Source organism: Pelobates fuscus, chromosome 4, assembly GCF_036172605.1.
Source record: "Pelobates fuscus isolate aPelFus1 chromosome 4, aPelFus1.pri, whole genome shotgun sequence".
Classification (NCBI taxonomy): domain Eukaryota; kingdom Metazoa; phylum Chordata; class Amphibia; order Anura; family Pelobatidae; genus Pelobates; species Pelobates fuscus.
This window is the reverse complement of record NC_086320.1, coordinates 205,421,790-205,446,362: the sequence shown is the minus strand read 5'-3', so window position 1 is coordinate 205,446,362 and position 24,573 is coordinate 205,421,790.

Sequence of the window (24,573 nt, the reverse complement as noted above, 5' to 3'; positions counted from 1 at the left end):
CCAATAGGGGGTTGGGGACCTCTTGTCCTCCCCCCGGCCCCCACCCCTGAGCGGCGGGTGGGGGCCCTAAATACCAATAGGGGGGGACCTATTGTCCTCCTCCCCAGCCCCCACCCCTGAGCGGTGGGTGGGGACCCTAAAAATAACAATAAGGGGGACCTACTGTCCCCCCCGGCCCCTACCCCTGAGCGGTGGGTGGGGGCCCTAAATACAAATAAGGGGGGGGACCTAATGTCCTCCCCCTGGCCCCCACCCCTGAGCGGCGGGTGGGGGCCCTAAATACCAATAGGGGGGGACCTATTGTCCTCCTCCCCAGCCCCCACCCCTGAGCGGTGGGTGGGGGCCCTAAAAATAACAATAAGGGGGGACCTACTGTCCCCCCCGGCCCCTACCCCTGAGCGGTGGGTGGGGGCCCTAAATACAAATAAGGGGGGGGACCTAATGTCCTCCCCCTGGCCCCCACCCCTGAGCGGCGGGTGGTGGCCCTAAATACAAATGGGGGGACCCTAGTCACCCCTTCCCCCCAAAAAAAATTTATCCCCCTACCTACCCCCTCACCCTAAAAATAATGAGGGGGGACCTTTAACTAAAAACCTGTAAAAAAAATTAGATAAAAACAACTTACCATTCGATGTTTTCTTTCTTATAAAATCTTCTTTTTTCAGCCCCAAAAAAGGCCAAATAAAAAACCATAATAACCGACGCAATAAAAAAAAAATAATAATAATCCATTTTCACCCACGAAGGGCTCCGCGCAGACTGAGCTCTTGCCACGCCCTGCAATTAGGCTAAGAACACGCTGATTGGCTGGTTTAAGCCAATCAGAGTGCTCTTTGTCATTTTACACAGCGTGGGAAAATTCCAAAGAACTTTCCCACGCTCTGTAAAATGACACAGAGCACTCTGATTGGTTAGATTCCAAGCCCACCTGCAAAAGTTTTGTTTTTGTTAAATAGAAACATAACATAGAAACATAGAATGTGATGGCAGATAAGAACCATTCGGCCCATCTAGTCTGCCCAGTTTTCTAAATACTTTCATTAGTCCCTGGCCTTATCTTATAGTTAGGATAGCCTTATGCCTATCCCATGCATGCTTAAACTCCTTTACTGTGTTAACCTCTACCACTTCAGCTGGAAGGCTATTCCATGCATCCACTACCCTCTCAGTAAAGTAATACTTCCTGCTATTATTTTTAAACCTTTGTCCCTCTAAATAAAGACTATGTCCTCTTGTTGTGGTAGTTTTTCTTCTTTTAAATATAGTCTCCTCCTTTACTGTGTTGATTCCCTTTATGTATTTAAATGTTTCTATCATATCCCCCCTGTCTCGTCTTTCCTCCAAGCTATACATGTTAAGATCCTTTAACCTTTCCTGTTAAGTTTTATCCTGCAATCCATGAACCAGTTTAGTAGCCCTTCTTTGAACTCTCTCTAAGGTATCAATATCCTTCTGAAGATAGGGTCTCCAGTACTGTGTACAGTACTCCAAGTGAGGTCTCACCAGTGTTCTGTACAATGGCATGAGCACTTCCCTCTTTCTACTGTCCTATACAACCAAGCATTCTGCTAGCATTTCCTGCTGCTCTATTACATTGTCTGCCTACCTTTAAGTTATCAGAAATAAATACCCCTAAATCCCTTTCCTCAGATGTTGAGGTTAGGACTCTATCAAATATTCTGTACTCTGCCCTTGGGTTTTTACGTCCAAGATGCATTATCTTGCACTTATTCACATTAAATGTCAGTTGCCACAACTCTGACCATTTTTCTAGTTTACCTAAATCATTTGCCATTTGGCTTATCCCTCCTGGAACATCAACCCTGTTACATATCTTAGTATCATCCGCAAAAAGACACACCTTACCATCAAGACCTTCTGCAATATCACTAATAAAAATATTAAAGAGAATGGGTCCAAGTACAGATCCCTGAGGTACCCCACTGGTGACAAGCCCAAGCTTCGAATATACTCCATTGACTACAACCCTCTGTTGCCTGTCACTCAGCCACTGCCTTACCCATTCAACAATATTGGAATCCAAACTCAAATATTGTAGTTTATTGATAAGCCTTCTATGTGCAACAGTGTCAAAAGCCTTACTGAAATCTAGGTAAGCAATGTCTACTGCACCACCCTGATCTATAATTTTAGTTACCCAATCAAAAAAATCAATAAGATTAGTTTGGCATGATCTCCCTGAAGTAAACCCATGTTGTCTCTGATCTTGAAATCCATGTGTTTTTAGATGTTCAACAATCCTATCTTTTAACATGGTTTCCATCACTTTCCCCACTACTGAAGTAAGGCTTACTGGCCTATAATTGCCCGACTCCTCCCTATTACCTTTCTTGTGAATGGGCACAACATTCGCTAACTTCCAGTCTTCTGGGACTACTCCTGTTATCAATAATTGGTTAAATAAATCTGTTAATGGTTTTGCTAGTACACCACTAAGCTCTTTTAATAGCTTTGGGTGTATTCCATCAGGTCCCATTGACTTATTTGTCTTTACTTTTGACAGTTGAAATAGAACCTCTTCCTCTGTAAACTCACGTGTAATAAATGACTCATTTATCCTTTTTCAAAACTGAGGTCCCTTTCCTTCATTTTCATCTGTAAATACCGAACAAAAATATTAATTGAGGCAGTCAGCTAGACCTTTATCCTCATCTATATACCTTCCTTCTTTTGTTTTTAATCTAACTAATCATTGTTTTACTTTTCTTTTCTCATTTATGTATCTAAAAAAAGTTTTGTCCCCCTTTTTTACTGACTGTGCCATTTTCTCTTCTGTGTGTGATCTGGAAGCTCTTATAACTTGCTTAGCCTCTTTCTGCCTAATCTTATAGGTCATTCTGTCTTCCTCACTCTGGGTTTTTTATAATTACTAAATGCTAACTTTTTGTTTTTACTATTTTGGCCACATCTGCGGAGTACCACAGTGGTTTCTTGAATTTTTTGCTTTTACTGACAAGCCTAATGCAATTTTCTGTTGCCTTCAGTAGTGCAACTTTTAAATAATCCCATTTCTTTTAGACTCCATTTAAATTGCTCCAGTCTGATAATGACTCCTTTACACATATTCTAATTTTAGAAAAGTCTGTTTTTCTAAAGTCTAAAACTTTTGTTTTTGTGTGGTGTGACTCAGTCACTGTTCTTATATTAAACCACACTGACTGATGATCACTGGATCCTAAACTTTCACCTACAGTAATATCTGATACCAAATCTCCATTTGTTAACACTAAATCTAGTATGGCCTCTTTACGAGTTGGCTCCTCAACGACTTGTTTTAGAGACAATCCCATTAGGGAGTTTAGAATATGTGTGCTTCTGGCACAAGTAGCTATTTTTGTTTTCCAATTCACATCAGGAAGATTAAAGTCACCCATGATGATAACTTCCCCCTTCATTGTCATTTTAGCTATTTCTTCAACTAGTAGATTATCTAACTCTTCAATTTGTCCTGGGGGCCTATAAATCACACCTACACGAGTTACTGTGTGATTACCAAATTCTAACGTAACCCAAACGGACTCTATGTTCGCCTCACTAACCTTTATTAGGCTAGATTTTATGCTATCCTTTACATACAGGGCCACCCCTCCCCTTTCTTGCCTTCCCTGTCTTTTCTATATAAAGAGTACCCTGGTATTGCTATGTCCCAGTCATTTTTCTCATTATACCATGTCTCAGTAACAGCGACTAAATCTACACTATCAGTTGCCATTATTGCAAGTTCATGGATCTTATTTCCTAAACTGCGAGCATTTGTAGACATGACTCTAAGCTTATCATTTTTTAACACACTTGCTACAGGCAAGTGTGACACCAGTGAGTGAGTGGTGGCACTGGGCAGGCCCTGAAACGCACACTAGTGAAGGAAACTGACTGCTATTATACTACATTAAAAAAAAGTTTTATTTGGTTAAATGCAGGCTATTGTGACACCAGTGAGTGAGTGGTGGCACTGGGCAAGTGGGCACAGTATATGCACACAGGCTGACTGGCAGGCAGGCAACTGCAATTACACTACACAAAAAAAAAAAAAAAAAAAAGCAGACTGATGTTCTAGCCCTAAAAAGGGCTTTTTGGGGTGCTGTACTTACAGCAGAGATCAGATGAGTCCTTCAGGACTGTAGTGGACACTGAATACACTAGCCTAGCTATCAATTTCCCTATCAAATCAGCAGCAGCTACACTGTCCCTACTCTCACTAAGAATGCAACTTCACAATGAATGCATTTTCTCACAAAACTAGCCATCACATTATTAACCTTTCCCCTACAGCGATCAATAACAAACATTAATCAATATCAATAATAAACCAAACGTAAACACCAACTGCAAACCGGTATCCCCTAGTCCCCCCCCTCAGTCCATAAAACCCAAGCGCACATATGAGCGGAACCTAACTGATTCCCATCTCCCAATCTGTTTGACTAACGCTTCCCCCAGACCTAGGCGCGTGGCCTCTGTGGCCACCCCGATGCGGAAGAAATTAGTCCAAAATTGACCAGCGCGTAACCCCAATCTTGCCAGCCCTGACCTGAAAGATCTTGGTAAATTGGAAGCGAGACAAGGAAGAGCCATCCGCGTGCACCAACAACGACCCCCCAATCACAGGCCTGCTAACCAGGTACCGCGCCACCCCAGCCACCGGGCACAATGCGGATCCCAGCAGGGCGCCCAGGGTCACATCTTGACCTACACCCTTGATGTCAGTCTTGGACATGGCCAGGAGGACCACCAACCGCCCCTCCTATACACGAACCCCAGATACCTGCAAACCCTCATTAGCCACCCGAGTGGCACTCACCAATTCCCCTATCCGAAACGCCCGGAAAAATGCCAAAAGAAACGCCACCTGGAACAAAGACCCTTCAAACTCGTTGAAACAAATCTCAGGCAACACTCAAATCAGTGCCCCCAACACGCGCACAGACCAGTCGCCTGGCATCAGGCACCCTATGTCCCCTCCGATACCCCTTAAGCGCCTGTTGGATTACGAAGATCCTCCTTCCCGTGAAAATTGAACTAAAAGGGGGGGCGGAGTCTAACTGCGAAGCAGAGAGGTCGCATGGCGCCGGAGCTCCTGAGCAAATATAACAAAACACGTTGCTACGGCCCGACAAAACCGTCTAAAAAAGCCACAGCTATCGGCACAAGGGTGCAGAACACTAATGGGTCGAAAAACCAAAAAGCCGAAGCCGGATCGACCAAGCCAGAACCACGATATTGGGGCAATGTGGAGACAGGCCCATGAAACCTCAGGGCCCAAGATGGCTACCTTCGCCGACACGTACTCAGACCTCTCGGACGAATACTCCCTGGAGGAGGACACGATAGCAACACCGAGACAACCGGTGGCCGTGTCCAAGCCCCAGGACCCTGATGGAGCACCGATTACAACAGCGATATTGAAGAATCTGCTGGCAGGCCTGCAATCCACGCTCCAAGGGGACATCGCCACCCTCCGCGCGGAGCTACAAGGCATCACCTCGAGGTTAGACACCCTGGAAGGCACCTCAGCAGCACAAGACCTAAACATCACCTCCATGCAATCGGAGATTACGCTCCTCAAACAAAAGACCACAGCACTCGAGCGGCGATTCACCGCGGCGGAGGATGGGCGCAGAGCTGCCAACATTAAGGTACGGGGGATACCTGATGACGTGCCCACCGAAGAGCTACCTCACTATGTACGCAGGCTACTCACTGCCCTACACACACCAAAAGCAGCCAAGGCCATCTCACTAGAAAGCATATTCCGTATCCCAAAGCCAGCCAAAGCCCCAGCGACAGCCTCCCGCGACCTTATACTACGCTTCCAGTTCCGAAAAGACAAGGCCGCAACCATGGCAGCGGCTAGGGACCGGGCGCAACTCATATTTGAAGGCCATCCACTATCATTCTTTCCAGACCTAACGGGCGATACCTTGGCCTGGAGAGGCACATTAAAGCCCTTTACCACGCTCCTCAGACAGAGGGATATACCGTACAGATGGCGTCCAGACCGCTCCCTTCTCATCACAAGGGGTGAAAACAAGCACGTGGTCCACGACCTCCAAGAAGCCCGAAACATGCTACAAGTATTAGGCCTACCCCAGGACACCGTGCACCATACGGCGCCCCGGAAGACCACAAGACCTACCCTTGAATGGAACCCGGAACGGATTCAACCCTTTGTGCCGAGACAATCTAGACAAGAACCATCTGAGGAGGCTGGGGCACGGGGACCCTGAAGGGCACACTAGCCGCATATTGACTCTACTAGGACACTGCATAATAACATGTTTTTCCGTAGCCCCATGGCGCCAGGATCTGATCCGATTTTCCAATATCCCTCCACATGTTTTTGTGACCGATAACTATCTCCAGATGCCAGCACTAGGAGATCGACTACATAGACACCTCTCTGCTCCCACCACACATAGCCAACACGACTAGGACGTATCCAGACACCCCCCCCCCCCTGTTGGTCAAGTGGACCCTCGGGGTGACACGCAAGAGAACATCAAAAAGTACCACCACTACTTATGCAAACACTACCCCAACTGAGTACTGACCGACCCGACGCCCACTACACAAGCCCAAGCCCAGCTCCTGACAAAGAGTGAAGGCCAGCAAACAAAGTACTGCCACCCACATGACTGCAAGACAGGAGGGTTCACAGTTTTGGGGTGACTGACCCGACAAAGCTTAGCTAGCCGACTATTCTGCTGAGACCCTCTTGTGCCTTCACGACTACCCTCACAACTTAAATCCAGTTGTCACTCTACCCTAACGCCAGATACCATTGTTACCTGTCTTCAGCAACAACTGTTAAATTTCGCTAGTTCCTTCTTATTTACCTTTACGTTACTATAAAAATGTGCAATGCCTATATGTCACTATTGTGTTATACTGTAAAATGTTCAGGCTTACGACCGCTATCGTGGCAGAGTAAGCCGTGTTGTAAACCTCATGCACTCAAAAATAAAGAATTAAAAAAAAAAAAATTGAACTAAAAAAGCCATCGCCACCATAGACCTGTCCACCACTGCCGGGGACGTGCCCTTAGCTAACAACCGGAACGTGAACCAAAGAAAGGCATCGAGGTGCGATTTCCCCCACCAGTGCTCAGTCCATCTCATCCCATGAACATTCCCACGAACCCCAGATCTTACTGTAGATGGCCCAAGTGGCCGGCGCCAGAGATGCTTTTATGTATCCCCCAAACAGGACGCTCCACCTTGGCCATTAAAGCCCCATGCCCGGCCCCTTTTACCAACTCAACCGCCTGGTCGAATGATGTGTAAGAGACCGAGCACAAGTCCTTGTCGATGTCATCATTCACCAACGCCCCTTTCGGTTAGGAGAGGTGGTGAATGAGCCTAAACTTCCCAGGATCCTTCTTGGGGACTGCCCAAAGAGGGGAGACCCGCCATTCTGCCCAACTGCAGTTCTTTCTGCAGCTTTTCCCGCACCACCCCCTGGAAACTCCACCACCGACTTGAGATTGCGCAACCCCCGTGACCCACCCCTGTCCCGGATGGGAATAAAGAAACCCAGCCCAAAGCCATCCCGGAACAACTCGACATCCGCTCTATTACCGTAGCGGCTTAGCCAAGGCTCCATCGCACCTAGTTTCCCCGGGGTTAGGCCCTGGGGCAGAGTGTGCCCCTCCAACTGAGGCAGACACCCCAGTCTTACCCTTCTTGAAGCATCGGCTAAGTCCGTGGGAGCGCCCACATCCCGAGCATTCATGTTTGAAGCAACAGGAAGCCCCCCACTTGCACTGGCCTTCGTTGAAAAGCCAGTATAAGCCCTTTTGGAAGGCGGCCGACGAGGCGGACTGCCCCCTTGCATCGGCCATTGGCTGAAAGTGCTGCACCATCATCAGCTTCCTCCACAGAGGCAGGTCCATCTGATCCCGCCTCATACCCGGATTGTCTGCCAGCCGTTGCCAGAACTGTTCATCGTACCGCCACCATGCCAGCCTGCCGTACGCGTGGTATGCCTCCCAAATCCCGTCCAAGTAGCAGAACAGCGACGAGCATAGCCCCAGCAAATTCTCGCCCAAGACGCTAGCCAATACGCAGGAGGCCCTCAACCAATTACTGAAGGACTTCGGAATCTTACGAAACCGCTTCCGTTTTTCTTCCTCATCCTTCTTCTCGTCCTTCTTATCCTCCTCCTTGAGGTCAATAAAGTCCTCCAAGGGAAGAAGCAAAAATATTCTGCAGAACAACCCTTTCCATAACTTCTCCTTCACATCCTGTTTAAGGTGAACCCCCAGTGGACCCGCGAACAACACGTACGCATGTTGCGGCGTCGGGACCCCCCCTGTCAATTCTGCCTGCTCGCTCCCGCCATCCGCTAAACCAACTGTGGCCCGAGGCACACCCTGCCATACCCCCATTACTGGACCCAGCACGTCCCGCGACTCCTGCCCCTGCGCCCATACTTGGCCCGCGCCATCCTTCGGACCACTCCCTGTCCCCAACGAGGTAAGCAGTGATTGTAACGTGTGCATTAACGTGTCGGAGTGGTGCAACTTGTCGGACTCACTGGCCAAGCCCCTCGTCCTAGATATTCCTAGGTCTGCACTGCCAACCGCCACATGTCCAGGATGTGCACCATCCGTCAACCGCCCGCTAACCGGGGAGCCCACCTGGTGCCGAGAAAACACTGATGAAGAGACCTGAAATGAGAAGATGAAGTCCTGGGCAGGGTGTACTGTTCCTGAACCACCCTCCCGTCCCGCCCCAGGGAGCGCCTGTTGGAAACCAAAGCCTCCTGTTGCACACTGCCATACCGCTCCCCCTAAGGCCTGGATAGCTCCGCCCCTGGGACTATGACTCCTACCATCCCCTCCGGACGCCCTACCCTATCGACCATGTCAGCTCGTGTCCTCCAGCTCCATCTTCACCGGGCGCCACGCCTGGGCTCAGTCGACGTGGGGGCCTCCTGACCCGCATAGGACGTCCACTGCTGCCGTCCCGATCCGCCGCCGCCAGCACGGATCCAAGCTGCCTTTTGCCACACCGCTGACCGGATCCCTTCCAGCAGCCTCTCCACTTCGTCCATCCTTCGTGTGTGGTTATCCCTAATTCACTACCATTTAGGGTGTAAGTTACTTGGCCCATACCAGTTGAGCATTGACTATAATATTTTGTATTCAAGTTATGTTATCACTAGAATAATGCATGTACTTTACTTTGGATATGGTATGTTCTGATACACTTACTGAGAATAAATCATATTCATCAGATAATACAAGTTGTTGAATTACTTCAGTTACTTTACAGAATATCTCCATTCATGTTATTTATAAAAGAATGGAACTAGTCAAGTGCACATCAGACTCCCTCATAGAAAGCTGATAGAACCTGCCTAAAATTTTATTGAAAGGAGAAATGGCCTAATAGTTGCGTCATGTTTCGCAAATGTCGGCAGTTACAAGCAACAGCATCTAGTGATACAAGGACACAGCTCTCTATTAAATAATAATAAAATAAAATAAAAAATAATTAAAATAAAAATAAAAAATTATAATAAAAAAATTATTCAAATAATTAAAAATAATAATAATAAAATTGCCCACCCCCCACCAAGGCTCTGCAACACACATACACACTGCACTCATACACACACCCACTGCATTCATACACACACACACTGCATTCATACACACACTGCACTCATATACACACACACTGCACTCATATACACGCTGCACTCATATACACGCTGCACTCATATACACGCTGCACTCATACACACGCTGCACTCATACACACACTGCACTCATACACACACTGCACTCATACACACACTGCATTCATACACACACACACTGCATTCATACACACACACACACACTGCACTCATACACACACACTGCATTCATACACACACACACTGCACTCATACACACACACTGCATTCATACACACACTGCACTCACACACACTGCACTCATACACACACTGCATTCATACATACACACACTGCATTCATTATAAACACACTGCATTCATTATAAACACACATTGTAAATAAATATTTAATTAATATCATTTTTATGGAATCTAATTTTATTTAGAAATTTACCAGTAGCTGCTGCATTTCCCACCCTAGTCTTATACTCGAGTCAATAAGTTTTCCCAGGGGCGGAGCCTGACCATCGAGCCGTGCAGTCGTGTCTGACACGAGCTCCCGCTGAGCGGACATAAACCGGGGTAAAAGCAGCGGCAATATAGCCTAAAGTCACCCGGGGGTGCACCACCCACGTCGGGGGTACCCTCCGGATCACACCGATACTACCTCGGGGCCCGTCGAGGCCGGGAACTCGGAGAAACGCATGCGGCCTACTGGGGCAGAAGCCGGGGGGAGGCGGACGCTCTCCTCGGCGCGAGCAGGGCCGGCCTTAGGCATTTTGACGCCCTGTGCGAAAAATCTTCACAGCGCCCCCCCCTCCCCCCGTCATCCATGTATGCTGTAATGTTTGTGTTGTCTGTGTATGTGATAGTAGGTGTGATGACTGTGTGTGATATGTATGCTATGTGTGATATTTGTAATGGGTGTATTAACAGTGTGTGATATGCGTGTATTGGTTGTATGTGACACACACACACACACACAGAGTCAGACGGCCATACACACACACACACAGGAAGACATCCACACACACACACAGGCAGACAGTCATACACACACACACAGACACACAAAGGCAGACAGTCTCACACACACACACAGACACACACAGGCAGACAGTCAGTCATACACACAGACACAGACAGTAATACACACAGACACACACAGAGGCAGACAGTAATACACACAGACACACACAGTCATACACACAGACACACACAGTCATACACACACACACACACACGCAGACAGTCATACACACAGACAAACACGCAGACAGTCATACACACAGACACACACAGGCAGACAGCCATACACACAGACACACAGACACACAGAGGCAGACAGCCATACACACAGAGGCAGACAGCCATACACACAGAGGCAGTCATACACACAATCACACACACAGAGGTAGACAGTCATACACACAGAGGCAGACAGTCATACACACAGAGGCAGACAGTCATACACACAGACACACACACAGAGGCAGACAGTAATACACACAGACCCACAGTGGCAGACAGTCATATACACACACACACACAGGCAGACAGTCTCACACACACAGACACACACAGGCAGACAGTCAGTCATACACACAGACACAGACAGTAATACACACAGACACACACAGAGGCAGACAGTAATACACACAGACACACACAGAGGCAGACAGTCATACACACAGACACACACAGAGGCAGACAGTCATACACACACACACAGACACACACAGGCAGACAGTCATACACAGACACACACACACAGGCAGACAGTCATACACACAGACACACACAGGCAGACAGTCATACACACACAGACAGTAATAAACACAGGCAGAGAGTCACACTCACCTGACAATCCCACAGTTACCATTGTGGAGGCAGTGCAGCTCCTGGTGACTGTTTGGTGGGGAAGCAGGGACTCCTTCCTGCTTCCCCTGCAGCAGTTTTCCGGCGCTTTTAGCTCCGCCCCCGCCGCACGGTAAGCTCCGCCCCCGCTGCAAATGTAAAAAAAAAAAAATATATATATATTTTTTTTTTTTTTTAAATCCACGGCGCCCCCTGCTCCATGGCGCCCTGTGCGGCCGCACAGCTCGCACACCCCTAAGGCCGGCCCTGGGCGCGAGAGCCCTCAAACGACCCATCTTCCACTCGACCCCCCCCCCTTGGACCGGTGGGGGATATCCCCGTCCCCACTGGAAACGACGACCAGGATTGCAAGCCGGCGATCCGGCCACAAGACACGCTGGGGCTGCTGGCACACAAGGCATACCCAAGATGGCCGCCCAGCATAACTATAACAAGCGGAGCTTCCAAACCCAGCCACCCAGGTCCCCCCTGGAGATATTTGATCGACTCTGCACAAGCCTTCAGGTCATTTTGCGGGGCAGAGGACAATCTCACTGTCAAGCAGAGAAAACTGTGACATCGTGGATACGGCCTGCTGCGCGACGCAGCAATTATAGGCAGATACCACGAGCCTCCAAGATGGCCGCCCGGCAACACAAACAACTGCAGGCCCTAAGCAGAAAAACGGCGCCAAGTCCAACGGACACATTCTCCTACCCACAGAATAAAAGGCCTGGCGCCACAAAACAACCGACACAAGCAAGGAACACACACAACCAAAAGCCTGACGCCAAGCGCAGCAGGTACAGACCTCACACGAAGAACGCCGCATTTCCAGCGACTGAGCGGCTGTTCGCGCTGCAGATCACCGCTGGAGCTGACTCACGAAGCAGAGAAAGCAAACCCAGGGACAACGTCGGAGTGATGAACAAAGAAAACACCCTGGGATTACCTACGCTGGGCATCGGCTGAAGCGACCACTGACTCGCCTCACACGAGCGCTCTGAGCCTGGACTGTTCTTAATCCGCATAACGGGCCACCCAGACACAGTTGCCTCATGCACATCCCACATAGATCGTGCCCCAAGCCGGCATTGCATTGTAAAGATACTGACATTCATGATGGAACTTGTAGCCAGTGGTATGCTAGACTACTTAGCTATTATTATTTGCCGAACCATAAGCTTAATATGTTTGGAGAACATAGCAATGTTAATTGACAGTCTAAACAGGTTTTTGTGATGTTATGCAATAGAACATGAATAGACCTAAAGATTAACGATATTATAACCATTTAATGCCTTTACCAGTTAAATGCCTCCTAGAGGACTTATCTTGTATAATGCTTGCTGGTGCTATTTTTCAATACTTCTCACCTGAATTTTAAGCATGTATTTTCAAACTATTCATATATAGCTCGATGTTGGTGCCAGCAGGAAATTCTTAAATAGTAACTGTGCTATACTTAGTTCCATGTTTTTTCTCATCAGAGTGCAAATATATAGCACACGTGGCTGAATACGCATCTTAATTAATCACTAATCTTAGCATGTCTAGCCTGCTCTGACACTTAAACATTTTCATCACTATTTGGTTCTTTTAAACTACCCGCATTACTGTCGGGCAGCTTACCTACTACATATACTGTTACTCAATACCGACTCCTTGGTACTCTTTAACTTACACTGAGATTTCTCTTGAAATTACTGTATTATATAATATAAAATGTGCATTGTTAATACCTGCCTACAAATGTTTATGTATGTTGAATTGAAAGGCGAGCAAAAGCTGTTGTGGCAATGTAAGCCTAATTGTTCTTTTTGCAAGCACAATAAAATAAAGAATTAAAAAAAAAAAAAAAGTTTTCCCAGTTTTTTGGGGTAAAATTAGGGGCCTCGGCTTATACTCTGTTATATACGGTAGGTACATTCTCAAACCAGACACCACAACAACTAAGCTCTTTCTGGTTGAATAATTTTCCTCTTTTGCCAAATAATAATAAATAAAAAAAACTCCTTAACAGAAGTGCTGAGACAGTACAGAGGATTCTAGTACCTGCGTAAGATGAATTTAAAAAACAAAACAAACAAGCAAATACACAAACAGTGTTTTATTAAATTTGGAATGCAGAGTGATGGTTCCAATTTGAGCACAAAGCCTGCATAGAATTCTCATTTTCTAAAAAAGCAAGTGTTCTGATTTGGATATATTACTCATAAATTGGAATTATTTTTCATGTAGATGAACTGTGACAGCCAACAAAAATGGATATTAATCCGAAAAGATAAACAAAGGCAACAATGGATGTTCTTCGATTAGAAGCACTGTGTATAATCATGATTTATAGTGACATTTTCTTTAGAGCTGTACAATGGGTTCAGACTGTAGCAAGAGTGAACTTTGCCCTCTTATCAATACCGTACATTTAATGCATATAATAATCCATTAGTTATCAGAGATGACACGCTATGAATGAAGATAACCTCCCCTCTTTCTCGGACAAAATTGTTTACAAACAGTTGTAGTTTGAGACACACCCTCTGCTTACAATAGGAACAATTTTATAGCATGACAGGAGGCTTCATATTTGCTTAAGTCTCTCTTTACTAGATCTCCACAGCAGCACATTAACATAGAGAGATAAACACAAAAGACAAAAACATAAGGCATCTATATAAAGCTCCTCCTAAGCCACCATTTCCTCTCGCCACCACTTAGCACAATTCGTGCACTACTGGGTCCGTAGACCTTTAGAAGGGGAGGCCCGCAAGAAACTGCAGGCGGAATGCCCCAGACCCGTCCTGCCGGACGAGGTGGCAGCGACCCCGGATTTTGATCCCCTGGTGGCCTCGTATTTGAATCGTACGGGTAGGGACCCCAGGAAAGGGGTGGAACGTAGCCTCCGCTCTGCGCAGGATAAACAACTGGATATGCTGGGCCCCCTGATCAGGATGTTGGCCCTGGCGGACGAGGCCTACATGGAGGGTACGAGCCTGGACCCAGCCATCATGCGGGACTGGGCACTGCGTTCCATCTGCCTGCTAGGCAATGCTAACGTGGCTCTCTGCACTGAACGCAGGAAGACGGCTCTGTTCCGTATGGACAACAAACTATCAGAGCTGGGATCCAAAGAATTGGGCCCCCTGGCTAAAGGCCTACTGTTCGGGGAACATTTTATTAAGGAGCTACAGAAACACGTCAATCTGTTTACTTCCCTGGATAAAGCTCAATCTTCCATTAAGAAGGTATTTCGGCCGCAATCATCCCGGGTTTTTGGACGGGCTGGACGACAGCGAGGTCGTGTCTCCAGCTGCGGCTGGTCTTCGGGCTGCCACAGATCTCGTGGTCCGTCCTTCTTTCCATCATACCAATCCAGAACAACCTACGCTCAGAGGGCGGATAGAGGTCGTGGATACCGCGCCAGAGGACGGGCGAGATTTCCTACAGGTGAGTGCAACTCCTGCCACTTTCAATCACCCTACATTGCATGCGGGCAGACTGTTTCACTGCAGAGACAGGTGGCGGGAGGTATCTTCAGATGTGTGGGTCCTTCAGATGGTGCGGGGTTATGTCATAGATTTCCATTCCCCTCCAATGCAGGTTGGTCCTCCAAGGATCCCCATCATTGCAAGGGACCAACAGTCCTTGATAGATACGGAAGTTTGGGCACTGTTCGCCAAGGGTGCGGTCCAACGAGCCCCAGATTTGGGGGGTTTCTTCAGCTCGATTTTTCTGGTGAAGAAAAAGTCCGGAGAGTTCCGCCCGGTGATCAATTTACGGGCATTGAACACCTTCGTGGTCTACAACCACTTCAAGACGGAGAGCATTCATCTTCTTCGGGACCTTCTCCTGCCGGGAGACAGGTTCACGAGGCTGGACCTGAAGGACGCTTACCTTTCCGTCCCGGTGGACGAGGATTGTTGCAGATTCATTCGCTTCGTCTGGAAGGGCGTTCGGTGCCAATTTACATGCCTTCCCTTCGGCCTCACCTCGGCTCCTTGGTGCTTTACCAAACTCCTGATGCCGGTGGTCGCCCGTTTCAGGTCGGAGGGCGTCCGCTGCATAATATATCTGGACGACTTGCTGATTTTTTGCGAGGAACCCTCCAGGCTCAGATCTCAGACTCACTCTGCGATCTCCTTATTGGAACATCTGGGGTTCGTGGTCAATCTGAAGAAATCGGCTTTGGAGCCTTCACAGACGGTGGAGTTCTTGGGATTCGAAATTGATGCGAAGGAATGCATTCTACGCCTGCCTCTGGCCAAGATAGCGACCATTCGGAAGGAGATAAGACGGATTTTACGGCAAGACCGGATTCCCCTTCGAATGTTGGCTCGCGTGGTGGGTCTCCTCTCTTCCTCGATACAGGCGATCTACCCGGGGCCACTGCATTACAGGGCCATGCAACGGCTGAAGGCTCACTTCCTATGCAGGAGACCCTCTTACGACCAGTTGATCTCCCTGTCTCCAGACGTGAAAACCGAACTGCGCTGGTGGCTCCTGCATATGTCGGCCTGGAACGGCAAGGCGATCTTCGGACCTACCCCGGATTTCGTGCTGCGAGTCTATGGGGCTGGGGCGCCACGTGCGCGACCGGGTCCACGGGGGGCCCATGGTCGGACAAGGAATCGGAATTCCACATCAATTGTCTGGAGTTGATTGCGGGTTCGTTTGCGATTCGGAGCATGGCAAACCACCTGTTGGACTGCTGCGTCCTCCTTCGGATGGACAGTGACTCCGCGGTGCAATACATCAACCGTTGGGGGGGCGTTCGGTCTCGAGCACTATCTGAAGTGACGAAGGAGATTTACAGTTTCTGTTTCCAACGCAACATCACTTTACAAGCAGAGTATCTTCCAGGAGAGTCGAACCTGACGGCGGACTGGTTCTCCAGACATTGGAGGGATGCCAGCGACTGGAAACTCTTTCGTCCCATCTTCCTCGAACTCAGGTGTCAGAGGGGTCCATTCACAGTGGATCTATTCGCATCCAGGACGAATCACCAGACCCAGAAGTACTTCAGCTGGCTCCCGGATCCAGCGTGCGCAGCGGTGGACGCTTTTCTCCAGGTGTGGCCTTCGCAGGGAGCATATGCATTTCCTCCATTCGCTATGATCCCCAGGGTGTTGCTACAAGTTCGACATCAACGTGTGTCCTTAGTGTTGCTGACTCCGCTGTGGCAGGGTCAAGCTTGGTTCCGGGAACTCCTGGATCTCTCCTATTGGGACCCTCTTCTCTTACCGTCTGCTCGAATGCTCCTCACGGACTCCCAGGGCAACCCTCACCCTCTAGTGAGGGACGGCCACCTGCTCTTGGTGGCCTGGACTCTTTCAGGGGTACCTGGAATGTCGAGACATTATCGCAATCGGCTAGAGACCTCCTCTGGGATTCCTGGGCTCCCGGGACAAGGAGGTGGCTACCTGTCAGCAAGGAGATGGCTACCTGTCACAAGGCTACCTGTCAGCATGGGGTTCCTGGTGTCGTTGGTGCTTGCAACGGGATATCGATCCCTTTACAGGCCCTATAACTAGCGTGCTGAATTTCTTGTCGCATCTCTTTGATTTGGGTTGGTCGTACCGCTTGGTTAATGTGACTAGGTCAGCTATCTCGGCGGCGCATGTCCCGCTTAGAGGTTTTCCCATCGGCCAGGATCCGCTAGTCTGCAGACTTCTGCGTGGGATGAGGCTGGCACGTCCTCCGGCACCTAAGTATTCCTCCCTCTGGGATGTGCGTATGGTTTTAGCGTTCCTTCAGGAATGGCCGGATAACCAGGACCTTTCCCTTTGCCAGCTTTCGGCTAAATTTGCCCTCTTGTTGTGTTTGGTATCATTCAGACGTGTTTCGGATGTCCAGGCCTTCGATGTAGACGCTTTCACGTTTTCGCCAGAGGGGGTCTCCTTCACGGTGGTTAGACGTACCAAGTCGGATTCGACGGTTGTGTCGTATCCTTACTTCAGGGATTCGCCTAAACTTTGTGTAGCGAAGACACTGGCTCGTTATGTAGCGGTTACCGCTCCATTTCGCTCTTCTCATTCTGGCCAGTTATTGCTTTCATATGTCAGGCCCCACAAGCCGGTCTCGTCCCCTACCCTAGCTCGGTGGATAAGATGGCTGTTGACACTGGCGGGGGTAAATGCGTCCTTCGGAGCGCATTCGGTTAGGGGCGCCGCGGCTTCCGGAGCTTTCATGGCAGGCGCTTCCCTTCAGGACATTTTGCGTTCGGCGGACTGGTCCCGTGAGGATACCTTTCGCCAATTCTACTTTAGACCATCGGACCGTGCTTCTTTTGCTTTGCTGTCGGAGCGTTAAAACAGCAAATATGAAGCCTCCTGTCATGCTATAAAATTGTAGATTATACTAGCTTTAGTGTAACTATAATCTTAATTTTATTAATGACAGGAGGCGAATATTTCCCACCCAGTTTTGTATTCCCCCCTTGTTTGGATGGAGTACTTTTGATACCGGAGAAACTGACGGAAGCCAAGCACAGAGAGATGGACACAGGTTTCTTCAGGAAGGAAGAGATTCTTTATTCGATTCACCAAACGGGACTCAGAGGGACTAATGTCACCAAAATACAACAAGATCTGAGCCCCAGACAATAGTGTAGGTTCCTTATATAGGCATGTAACTCCTCCCATAATAAGCTCCACCCACACATACTCTTACCCAATCAATCGAACAAGAACTAACTTCCGGTTTGACCGCATGGCTTGTCCAGCACAATGGAGGAGGGGAATACTACATCCGGTATTCTCGCACATGCTCCGTACACTACTGATCGTATCTTTGCCACGTGCAACCAACCAACCGATACACCAGTATATGCACTTACACATGCCACGTGGTAATCTCGGCCTACTAAATTTATTTTTACCGAGATTCCACCACACTTTCTATTGTGTTTCTGTTGAATTCTTGTAGCCTGGGCTAGGTTTGGTGGTCTAGGGTTATGTATGGGGAAGTTGGGGGAGGTGTCTGGTATATTGTATTGCCGGTGATTGGTTATGGATTTCATGTCTTTTATACGGTCAGTACTGGATCGTGGGATTTATGTTTTATCAGTACATTTCGTTCACTAATCAGTGTTTTTCGACTCTGTTTATTTCGTTTCAGTTTAATGGTTGGACTACAGTTCAAGGAATCAACGGCTTTGCAGGATGAAGTTCAAGATCACATCCATTCTCCGAAATTTCTTCAGGATGTTATTCATTGTTATGTTATATATTTTTTCATTTAATTGGTTTACTGGTATTGTTGTGTACGTTGTGTTGTCGCGGCGTGAAAGAGGAAATGGTGGCTTAAGAGGAGCTTATATATAGATGCCTTATGTTTTTGTCTTTGGTGTTTATCTCTCTATGTTAATGTGCTGCTGTGGAGATCTAGTAAAGAGAGACTTGAGCAAATATTTGCCTCCTGTCATTAATAAAATTAAGATTAAAGCTAGTATAATCTACAATTATACACACAGGACAGGACACTCAATGATGGGACAAAGATGTGCGAGAGTCTCCATTTTTGGAGAGAGCTGTCAACACATGGCTCAATTTCTGTGAATGAAGGTAAGAGCTTGTGCAAAGCTAATAGGGCCAAAGAAGTCTAGTCTAGTCAGCATTGCAACTGAACTTCAAACCTAAGCTAAGTGTCTATTTCAATGTAATATTGTCTGTATCTATTTATATTCTCTTTACGTAAACCCTGGTATAATATTGCTTGTTATGTATCTTCACTTTGTTAGTACTCTATGTGATGAGCTGAAATAAGTCTTTATATACTGAAATGTATCATAACAGACAATTAAATTGAATTACTCTCACATATGTATTTTTTTTTATCAAATCTGTTGACATTTTTTATGTAAAATATTTTTTCATATTAACCATTATTTTTACTGTTTAAATCAGGGCTCGACAGGGCTGGGATTTGTGAACCTGTTAAGCCCCTGAGGTGACCGGCTGCCTGAGATTGTAGATGGGCAGTCGGCTCACGACTTGGCTGAGGCGGGCAGGCGGGCAGACGATCCGCTCATTGAGAGCTGAGGGATGGAGGCGGGCGGCTGTGTAAGGGAGGCAGGCAGCTGTAAAACAAGTAAGGATTTGGGAGTGAGTGTTGCAGTGGGTGTGTGACAAATCAGTGAAAGTGAGTGTGTTTGTCTGTAGTGAGTGTGTCTGTCTGCCAGTGAGTGTGTTTGTCTGTAGTGAGTATGTGTGTCTATCAGTTAATTTGTAAATGCAGAAATAGCCAACAAAAAGAGTCTATACAAATAGATGATTGAAAAAATAATGCTTAAAACTTATCTTTTATTTCTTTCATTAAAAAGAGGGAAAGAGAATGTCTTTCCACCCTTCAAGGGGTGAATGCTATCGTGAAAAGGTAAATACAGGTGTTAGGGCTGAACCCTATAGTGAGAGGGAAAAAAAGTCTGTCAGTGAGTGTGTATGCCTGTGTCTGCCAGTGAGTGTGTGTGTCTGTGTCTGCCAGTGAGTGTGTGTGTATCTGTCAGTGAGTGTCTGTGTCTGTCCGTGAGTGTGTCTGTCAGTGAGTGTGTATGTTTAGGTGACCTGCCCCCCACCAAAAAAAGGGAAAGGTGTTTTTACTCCGCTTTTCCCCACACCGTGCTGGTGACGCTGCGGCTGGTCCCACCTCCATGGCTAAGATCATCAGTCTTGATGATCTCAGCCAATCCAATGCTTCCCTATAGAAAAACATTGGAAGACTATTGCGCATACACAGTATAATGCCATGCTGCGCTATCTACTTCTTCTCATAGAGATGCATTGAATCAATGCATCACTATGGAGAGCATTAATGTAGGTGCTGCACACTGTGCAGCACTGACCCAGAAAGCACTTCTAGAGGCCAGAGTGACTGCCACTAGAGGACTTAACAGACCGCAATGTAAACCCTGCCTTTAGTCTGACAAGTTAGTGTTTACATTGAAAAGTGTGCAGGAACAGTATATAGACTTCAGAACAACTACGTTAAGCTGTTGTGGTTCTGGTGACTATAGTGTCCCTTTAAGAACTATATTTTTAACATTGAAAAATCTGGCTCCTAACGTTTTTGCTGGCTCCTAGATTTCAAGCAAATTTGTCAAGCCATGAGATAGAGATATATATATATATATATATATATATATAAATATATATTTGTGTAAGGTGCTTATAATAGTACAGTGTGAAATACCATAATTAAATGTAGGATAGTAAAAAGGGCAAGTCGGTTGTGGTGTGCCGGAACCGATGATGAGGTAGGCCTGAGAAAGAAGAGGGCCTACCCAGGAAAATAAATAGAAAGGAAATAAATGTTAAAATGTTGTGTGGTGGGAGGGTCATTCAACGCTGACCTCGAACGGTAAGAAGCAAGGTAAGGGGAGTGCCTTAAGTAGGCTAGGAGTGGATACCAGCACCTCCCACAAATCCAGGCCAAATTGCCTTAATACTTGTGTAAGGTGCTTATAATAGTACAGTGTGAAATACCATAATTAAATGTAGGATAGTAAAAAGGGCAAGTCGGTTGTGGTGTGCCGGAACCGACGATGAGGTAGGCCTGAGAAAGAAAAGGGCAAAAATTAAGTAATCAACTTTATTACAGACAACCAATACAGATACATTTATCAACCAGATATGTTTTTGAAAGCATCCCTTAATTCTTGTACTGGGTTCGGTATGTATCGTGAGTAAGCGGATGACTTCCAGCGCCCCAGTGTTTTTATAACATGAATTGGAATGTTGACACTGGAGGCTGTGGATGCTGCTCCTACGCGGAAGGAGTGCCCTGAGTAGTTAGCTGCGTTGAGGCCCAGTTGAGTGAGCAAGGACCTAACGTAGGTCATGAATGTTGTAGTGGTGAGTACTGAACCTTGTGATAGTAGTAAGGGTTGTGATGGTAGTAAATGATGATGCTTTATGTATGCATCAAGAACTCTGACGGGACACCACCTGTTGTGTGTGGGATAGTACGGAATGTTTACTGGTATGTGCTGACTGGTTTTGGAGTGAGGTAAAGTCAGGATGTAATGATCCATGTGTTTTGTTAAGTGGGAATAGAGGAGAATAGTAGTAGATTGTGTTGTGGTGGTTGTAGTGAATTCTCTAGGTCTTAGAAATCCATAGAAAGCTATGTATATTGCTGCTTTGATGACAGAATGTGTATTGGTGTCAAAAGGTTTTAAATCAAGCAGGTTAGACAATGCTTTGACGATATGTTATCTATGGGTAGCCTCTGTGATGTACGTGTGGGTTCAGATTTCTGAATGCCTCTGAGTATGGTCTTAATCTGGTGAGAGGCCATGAAACTAGTGTTGTTTGGGTGTAAGATTAGCATATGGTGTTGAATGCCTGTGAGATAGAGTTTGATGGTGTTATATGACATTTTAAGTTTAAGGTGGCAAAAAGAAGTAAAACACAAAAAAGATGTCATAACAAATGGTTGCATGATGTTATGTTCCAGAAGGAATCTTTTGAATAGTGTAAAAGCCCTGTTGTATGTTTTGTGTGTATTTTTTGATAGTGCCAATTGGGACAGTGTCCTGCTATGATGCATGATGGTGTCTAGTCCAGTATGAGTTGTTGAAATGTTGGAGTGGTGGAGGCTGTGGGCGCAGCTGACGGGAGTGCTTGATGAAAAGCCTGAAATTTAAAACGAGACAAATTGTCAGCAGCTGTGTTACATATACCTGGAACATGGAAACAATATATAAAGAAATTATGACAAGCTGCCAACCAAGTGAGTTTCCTCAGAAATCTCATGATCGTAAGGGATTTGGAACGACCTTTGTTGATGATGTGACAGGTTGCCTGGTTGTCTGAGTAACAACGAACTGGCATATTAGCCCATAAATGACCCCATGCTACGGCAGCCACCACGGTGGGATGGATCTCAAAGAGAGCTGAGGTAGTGGAAAAACCTTCCAAATCCTGAACTGCTGTAGGCCAGCTGCCCCAAAGCCATTTGTTCCCAAAAATTGCTGCAAAACCTGTGGTAGATGCCGCATCTGACCAAATGGTAGGAGAGGAGTCAATTGAGGGAGGAACATACTTTTACCATTCCAAGTGGTTAAAAATCTCTTCCACATGTTTAGGTCTGCCGTAGCTTGGGTATCTAAGGACAACCTGTGTGTGTCACGTAGGAAACGTGGAAAAAGATACAATATTCGTGATATGAAGGAGCGGCCTTGAGGTATGATAAGCATAGCAAAATTTAGTGATCCCAGCAGGGACTGTAGCTTTTGCGGTTGCAAGTACCAAGCTGAAGGTAGCTGTTGATGTAAGTAAGAATGTTCTCTATCTTGTCGTGTGGTAGGCTTGCTTGCATTGTTGCTGAGTCTAATTGAACACCCAGAAAAGTGATAATCGTGTCTGGCCCCTCTGTTTTCTTAGGGGAGATTGGTACACCTAGTTGCTCAAATAGCAAGGTGGTAGCTTTGAGGCTACTAGGAGGGGAAGTATTCTCCTCGACCAGTAAGAAATCGTCCAGGTAATGTAATACTGTAGGGCATCTGGCTTTGTTCAATAGTAACCAGCACAATGCTTCGGCAAATGTGTCGAAAATAGCTGGGCTACTTTTGGACCCAAAAGTTAAACGGGAGAAAAAAATAGTAGTTCCCGGACCACTTGATGCCATGCAGGTGCCACAGTGAGGGGTGGATTGGCAGTAATTTAAAGGCATTAGTAATATCGGTCTTCCTAAGCCAGGCTCCAACCCCTGCTTGTATGATAGTGGTAATGGCGTGATCTATGTTGGTGTGTTGCAGGGAGAATTCCTCGGAGGGTATGAGGGAGTTAAGACTTGGGTTGGCCGATGAGTGTGGTGCCGACAAGTCAATGATGAGTCTCTGTTTAAGGGAAGATTTCCTTGTGACAATACCAATGGGGTTAGTGCGCCATTCTATGAATGGAGGAGTTTTGAAAGGTCCCAATACGAAACCCTCAGCCACTTCTTGGGCTATGAGAGTGTCAACCGCTGTGGGGTTGTGTTGTGCGGATTGTAGATTAGGGCATTCCAGAGTCCCGGATGGTATGCGTAGAATACTATATATGCAGTAAATACCGGCATATTAATAGACGTTAGGTAAGGCTTGGAATACATTTTATTTGGACACATGGTTTTTGCATGTGCCCTAAAACATTTTCAACAGATATGCAATAATCTACATCCACTATAATTGCAAGACCCAACATTGAAGTTATTACATATCTGGGACTTGCCCAGAAACTTGATTGGGCGTCCCAGTTTGTCTCTTGACAATTTCTCTGGAACACCAGAGGAACTAGCTCCTTGCGTGGAGGCATGTTCGTCCGCCGTGTTGGGACAGAAATTTGTCGTATGTGCTGTAGAGGAGCAGTATGCACAAGCCGGTGTTCTTAGACCTGCAAAGTGTCTGCAAAATATGACGGCATCAATCCTTCCCCAGTTGGATCTTGTTCCATACTGGGAGAAGGCTCCAGACACTTTTGCAGAAAAAGACCTATGGTAATCATAAAAGGCTGAACCACCATATTTGTTGCCCAGGTCTACCAGCTTGTGCATATAAAGATCAAACTCCTCTCTTCTATTGGGATAGACCGCACAGATGACATCCCGGTAAATACCAAAAGCCAGTACAAACTCAGGGATAGTCAGTTTCCTGTTTAGGCGGGCGTCCCTAGATCTGACAACAACAGATACATCATCATAAGCGTAAGTCTTATTCTCTATAATATCCTGGGAGGCAATCAGCAGGGAAGCTAGGTTGACATCTTTACCTTCCAGGATGTCTTTTTTAATGTGCTCAGGGATCATATGAGCAGGGCTAACTTCCTGGTCTTCCAGGGTGATGGCTGGAGTAACTAATAGCAAGTCGGCTGGTGCTTGTAAAGCAGCAGCGGGTGGCCCTGCTAGAGTAAGGGCCGTGGTGACCGACTCAAGTTTCTCCAGCCTGGAGTTGACCTTGTTCATGGACGCCATGAGTGAAGACAACATGGAATGTATGTCTCCAGGGTTGGACTGGCTAGGTCCTTCCCCGGCATCCATGTTGTTTGTTGAAGTGCGTAGCAGTTTGAAAAGTTCTGCTTTCCTTGCTGTAGCG